Genomic DNA, 7,078 nt, shown 5'->3' with positions numbered 1-7,078 from the left:
TCCACCATGGGTGACCCTGCTGGTATTTAAAATACCGGTGGCATACCTTTCAGAATCATAGCAACACACAATCCACCACAGTACGACAAAGAGGAGTGGTGAGGAAATGTTAGGAACATGTAAACAGAGGAGGCATGTTACTAATAGTTCAAATCAAATAACGTCATTCCTCAGGATCTTTGCACTTGGTATAGCCTCTACCTTGAACAGTCTTCCTATGCAATGTTGTCCAGTAGAAGTTTCCACAGTAATGACAGTGTTCTACATTTGTGTGTAGCCATTAGACACATGTAGCTATGGAGTACCTGAAATGTGAATTTGAAGTGAATTTTTAATTATTATAAATTAGAATAATAACACGTGACTGCTAACTACTTTATCTGACAGTTATTGTTGTTGTTAAGTGCTGTCAAATTGGTTCTGACTCAATGACCCTTTATATAGAGTTTCCAAGGAGTGGTTGGTGAGTTTGAACCACCGACCCAGCAGTTCAAACTGAACTTGTGGCCCAGTGCTTTATCCCACAGTGCAACAGCAGAACTGTATTGGACAGTGTAGTTCTAGAAATCCATTTTAACTCAAATGTCACCATTTCAGTAAGGCCTTCTATCACCCTGTGATTTAAAATTTTAGTCCTCCCCATCCATTCCTATTACCATCCAACATGCTATACATTTTACTTATTTGTCTATTATCTGCCTGTTCACAAAATATAAGCTCCATATGGGCAGAAATGTTTCTCAGTTTGTCAGTATCTAGAACACAGATAGCTGAACATTTGAATTTTTCCATATATGAGAACCCAATTTAAAGGCTCTGAGTCTGGATTTTTATATGAAATATCACAGTCTTGCAATGTTGACATTTTTTTTTTTAATGTAATTATGTTTTTGAGTCCACAAACAAGCTAGGGCAAGCAAGACCATTGGCCAGAAGTTTGCAACTTTTCCTAAAGGTTGGGGATTCAGAGTCATGTTTTTTACAGAGGAGAATGACATCACCAAAGCTAGAGTTTGTGGGAATAGTTAAGATATGTATGGCGGCTCTTCTAGCCTTAGTCTGTAATTCCCACCAAATGACTGAATGGGTGTATTTATAGGCTGTGTTTTCTTCTGATGGATCTGGATAAGAGAAGGTAAGGGAAGATGCTGATAGGATTATATGGATGTTGCAAGTGATTGTTAACAGGGTTAATTGTGATTGTAAAAACTTGGAGCTTTCACATGGGGATTGATCAGCTTTGCCATTCCACTGACTATAAAATGAAGTACCTCAGAAACAGGAATGGGGAATCTCATTACTATCAATAAAGAGCCGAGAGCAGAGCATACCCTTTGGACCCTGAGATTCCTGTGTGTTGGACCTCTGGAGACAGAGCTGTGACACCACAGTGGTGGTGGAGAAGTGGCAGCAGCAGCAAAGGCAACAGCATCAAGACATGGAGCCGCCGACTTCCCAGCCCATGGACCAAGTAGAGTGCCTTTAGGCAGGAGGCGTACTTGTATAGTGGGGTGCCTTCAGATACGAATTGGAAGAGCTAGATGTGCAGACCCACATAGCTAAAGTCAACCTTCGGGGCAGAAGTTTATGGTAGACTGCAGTGCCCTCTGGGCATTTATAGGCAGCACAAAAGGAGCTTTGTATCATTTGCTAGAGCAGGAAAGAAGCCAAGGGCTTAAAGGCCAAAGAGCATAGAGAGAGGTAAGCCTGAGGGCACAGCTGACTGGAAGAACAGTATCCTGAGCATTTCTGATCTTGAATTATAACCTGTTAACTTCTCTAATAAACCCCCTAATTGTGACTATTGTCTGTGAGTTCTGTGTGGCCATTGCAATGAGTTTTGAACTCAGAAGCAGAGTGCACCTTGAGAGGAACCGTTGGTATCAGAATTGGTAAAGAAGGTTGAACGGTGGAGGCATGCCTGATCTCAGCCTCAGAGGAATCAGCCTTGGGTTGATGCTGAGTTTGATTCTCCTTCCCACTTTTGAAGTCAGAGAAGGTCAGATGCCGCCCAGATGCCGCCCACACACCATTCTTACAGTGAGAAACACATGTTTTATTGCCATGGAAAGGAAATTGGAGACCAGGAAGATGTCTCTAACAATGAACTAGCTGTAAAGTGATGAGGGTCTGAATTAGTGGGGGCGGTGGAAATAGAAACTAGAGGTTAGATGTTAGAGATTACAAAAGAAGTCTCCCCAGGCACTGGAGGAGTAGAAAATTACTTCAGATGGTTAGTGTTGCAGATTTTATTTTTCAAAGATAACCAGCTCTAAGCAGATAACTTTTCTTTCCTAGTTGTAAGGAATTCGGAGTGTTAACTCTCTTGGCCTCTGTTAGTTTAATGCTTGTAGTCCTATATAATTACAGAGGAAAGCGTCCATTAGTTGGGCTTCCCTTGCATTTTTCCAAGGGAAAAACATATGTGCTTGTTTGTCTCTTGTGAACTTTACAGAATGCATGCACGCTAATGAGTCTCTGTAGACCACAGCTATTAGGACATTGAGCCCTCATTGGAGCCAATCCCTTTCCAGCATCTCCCATTTTTAATTTTGTTCCCATGTAAGATGTTCTAGGAGCCCTGGTGGCACAGTGGGTTTGGTAGTGGGCTGCTAACCATAAGGTTGGTAGTTCAAACCCACCAACTGCTCCTTGGTAGAAATACTAGGCTGTCTACTTCCGTAAAGATTCAGTCTCGGAAACCCTATATAGATAGGGTTGCTATGAACTGGAATTGATTTGATGGTAGTGCTCTTAATGTTGATAAGATGTTTTGCATTACGTTGCTAGTTCCAAGAAAAAAAAATTTTTTTAAAGCCTCAAAATATGAATTTTTTTCTCCCTACTCAACCCTACAAACACTTCAATATGTAGTGACCAAGTTGGAATAAATATATGCTTCATCTTCCTTGGGGCTAAGGCTGAGCAGGGCCATCATCCTTGATGAGAATGCCAGACATAAGTACTTGTTTGAGAACTTGATATTAACATTATTTTTATATTTTCTTGTAGAATAAATACAGCAAAAGAATGTAGCATATTTCAGGCCTAAAAATGTGAAGTCTTACTCATTTTATTTTGGTTTTTGAGACTCATAAATAGAAGTATGTGGCATCAAACTCTTCATGACAAACCTGTGTAATACAGTTCTCTTATTTTTGCAGCACATCATGTACTATGCGTCATGCAAATATTACTCTTGGGCAAACTATTTAAGGAGCCTTGGTGGTACAGTGGGTTAGGTATTGGGCTGCTAACCACAAGGTTGGTGGTTCAAATCCACCAACTGCTGGTAAACCACCAAATGGTAAACTATTTGCCTTGGTGTCTCCAGCTATAGACAGTAGTAGCTGATAGGGTTGGGTGTTGTTCCTGCTAATTCATCTTCTATTCATTACACTCAAAATCTTGAAATAAAATCTTCCTGATCACACCTTTTCATATACTATGTCTGTTGTTTCTGTAAAGTATTGAGTCGGTTCCAACTCATAGCTGCCCTGTGAAGGATTTATAAAGAACCATTGGTTAGTTTAAACTACCGACCTTGTGGTTCAAATCAACTGTGTGGTCCACTGCTTTATCCCACAGCTCCACATTGGGACTCCATGTCTATCATCATTCTGGAAATGGCTTTTTTTAAAAAAAAATCAGGTGTGCAAGTTTCCCAGGCCCTTGGTTATTTAAGACACATTTGGAAGAAGAAGAAAAAGTCAGTGAGGCCAAATATCCATGAAGACAGGACAAGGAGGCAATATGAAAAGAAAGTGACCAAAACACAGTAGGGAAGCATGGATTTTCTTCCAGGCACGGCAAATCCATGCTTTGGTTCATGCTACTCTCCCTACTGTGCTTATGAAAACCTCATCCTCAAACAGATCACACAATACCTTCTCCTGGAAGTTGCCTCTGCTCTTCCCATGTAGGATTAACTCTTTTTCAGCTAAACCTCAGGGTTTACCTATAACTAAGCATTCAGCCATAAGGTCTGTTGGAACCGCAAGGTCAGCAGTTCAAACTCACCAGACACTTCTCAGAAACCCTATACAAGGTCAATATGAGTCTGAACTGACTCGAGGGCACTTAACAACACCAATAACCTATGTTTCCCACATCTCTTACCACTCTGTCTTGTATTTAAATTGGATGTTTGCATAGCTTGGAGTCTCTGGGTGGTGAAACAGTTAAAAATGCTCAGTTGCTAAATGAAAGGTCAGAGGATCTAATCAGAAGTGACTCAAAAAAAAAAAAAAAAAAAAGAAAAAGGGATTGACAATTTACCTGAAATAATCAGCAATTGAAAACCAAATAGAGTTCAGTTCTACTGACACACACATGCTTACAAGAGTCAGTCAACTCTATGCAACTGTACCTGGCATGTCTGAACTACGTGAGACTGATTCTTCTTTGTATTCCCCTTTAACGTCGGACAGAGTGCCAAATGTGCAGTAACCCAATATACCAAACCTGCTACTGTCAGTTCATTCCAACTCATGGTGACCCCATGTGTGTCAGAGTAGAATTGTGTGCTTTGTAGAGTTTTCAAGGACTGATTTTTCAGAAGTGGATCACCAGGACCTTTTTTTCCCAGGCTCCTCTGGGTAGGCTTAAACCACCAACTATTTAACTAGCAACTAACCATCTGCAGCACGCAGGGAGTCCAAGTAATGAAATGCACGTGTGAATGAATGCTAGCGGAATGAATGAATGACAAAAATTGTGACTGGTTAAACATTGGCATACTAAGTTGAGGAAAGCAAGACAGAGGATTTAGCAGATGCAGAGTCTCAAAGACCCCAGGAAAATACATTATCCCAAGGGTGTGGGAGGCTATAAATGGACTCCAGATGGTGGCATACTCAGATCATCAGTGGAGGAAGATGATTTTAGCATCAATATGTAGAATGCTTTAGAATAAAGATATGCTGAAAGCTGAGAAGCCAGCAAAGCAGGCTACAGCATCCCAGGCATGAAGTATTAAAATGGTAATCCATAAAATCGGCCTAATAGAACCTTCTTCATAGAGTTACTGTGTTGATTACATGATATGACGTTTCTAAAGTTGTTTGCCAACTTTAAAGCTCTGCACATATAGTGCTGTCTTTCTGGTGGGGGAGAAGGGGAAGGAACAAATGAAACAAAGCTTTGGAAAAAGCAGAACCCAGACTACATTGACAGAGGCTGTGGGAAAGGAACGGGATACCAAAGCTCATGCCTGACCATAAATTGCTTTTGTTGTTAACTGCTCTTGAGTCTGTTCCAACTCACAGTGGCCCTGTGTTAGGTTTCCAAGGAGCAGCTAGTGGGTTTGAACTTACAGTTAGCAGTCCAGTGCTTAAATTAGAGACCTTTAAAAATGCGTTTATTCTTGTTTAGGAGCTTTAACTAGAATTAAGTACAGAATAAGCTCTGAGAAAGTCTGACTCCGAAGATTCTGACAAATTCTTATGAGTTTAAGTGGATTTCTGAAGATTCTGGTAGTAATATAAACTTAGGGACAAAAAACAGCAAGAGCAGCAGTGAGTGGAAAGTATCCAAGTCCTTAAGCAGAGAGGGTCTTTAGCTTGGAGTAACAAGGTCCATGGTTCAAGCCCGCCAAACTCTCTGTGAGAGAGAGATGAGACTTTCTGCTTTCACCAAGATTTAAAGCCTCGGAAACCCTATATGGATCACTATGAGTTGAGACTGACTCAATGGCATTTAAAAACAACAACGAAAAGCACTGAAGGCAAGATAGTTACATGTAGACGAGAAATTGGACTTACTCTGTGCGGAGTTAAGACCAATGAAAGAAGCCACAGAAAGAAAAAAAAACACACAAACTTTCTTTAAGCACAGTGAAGGCTTTTCTACTTTAAAGTCCTGTTTGCAGCTCCACCACTTGTCTGGCAGTTTGTCATACTATGGTGGCTTGTGTGTTGCTGTGATGCTGAAAGCTATGTCAACTGTATTTCAAATACCAGCAGGGTCATCCAAAGGAGCCCTGATAGCTTAGTGGGTTACAAACTGAACTGCTAATTGCAAGGTCAACAGTTTGAATCTACCAGGGGCTCTATGGGATAAAGATGAAACTTTTTGCTCCTGTAAAGATTTACAGCCTCGGAAACCCTATACAGGATCACTATGAGTCAGAACTGACTCCACAGCACACTACCACCACCCATCACCAGGGTCACCCATGGTGGGCAGGTTTCAGCTGAGCTTCCAGACTAACCCATACTAGACAACAGAGAAATGAACCATTTCTGAATGCTAAGCCATTGAAAACTTTACGAATAACAACAGAACATTGTCTGTTACAGTGCTGGAAGAAGAGGCCCCTGGGCAGTCACAATATGCCTGGGAAAAGCTGCCTTCTCAAAGTAGAGTGGACCTTAATGATATGGATTGGAATGCAAAAGTTGGAAACAAAAAGAAAGGATCCTTCATTTGCGGATGGGGCACAACTCAAAAGGAGAAGAAACATTTGCAAACATCCACTAATAATCGGAATGTGGAATGTACAAAGTATGGATATAGGAAATTTAGAAGTAAAAAATGAAATGGAATACAAAAAGATGAGTATCTTAAGCATAATTAAATGCGAAATCAAAGCAACACAGTATATGCGTAGAATTTCTGAGGAATAGCTGGTGGGTTAAATTACCAGCCTTGTTAGCAGTTCAGTGCTTACCATATAGCACCACACCAGGATGAAATGAACTGAATTGTCTAATCATATGGTTTACTACCAGGAATGACAATTTAAAGAAGAATGGTACCAAAAAAAAAAAAAAAAAAAATGGTATTACATTCAGGGTTAAAGCAGCATTTCAAGACTTATTTTGAAGTACAGTGTTGTCTGTTACAACATTCAAGAAGACCAGTTAATACAACTATTATTCAAATTTACACACCAACTACTAAAGCCAAAGATGATTAAATTGAAGCTCTGCTAGCGTAGTGGTTATGAATCAGGCTGTGAACCTTAAGGTCACCAGTTCAAAACTACCAGTTGCTCCGTGGGAGAAAGATGAAGCTTTCGGCTCCCGTAAAGATTTACAGACTCAGAAACCCTGTACAGGGTCACTATGAGTCAGAA

The 7,078-nt window shown here is 40.6% G+C and overlaps 1 pseudogene; it reads right to left on the bottom strand.

Annotated features, from left to right (window-relative positions):
- Positions 1 to 1,482: 1,482 nt before the first annotated feature.
- The window catches only part of LOC102840499, a 6,162-nt pseudogene continuing 566 nt past the window's right edge, over positions 1,483 to 7,078 (bottom strand).

This window comes from Chrysochloris asiatica, unplaced genomic scaffold, assembly GCF_000296735.1.
Source record: "Chrysochloris asiatica unplaced genomic scaffold, ChrAsi1.0 scaffold00006, whole genome shotgun sequence".
NCBI lineage: Eukaryota > Metazoa > Chordata > Mammalia > Afrosoricida > Chrysochloridae > Chrysochloris > Chrysochloris asiatica.
Note: the sequence above shows the minus strand (reverse complement) of the source record. Positions and strands in the feature narration are given on the sequence as shown.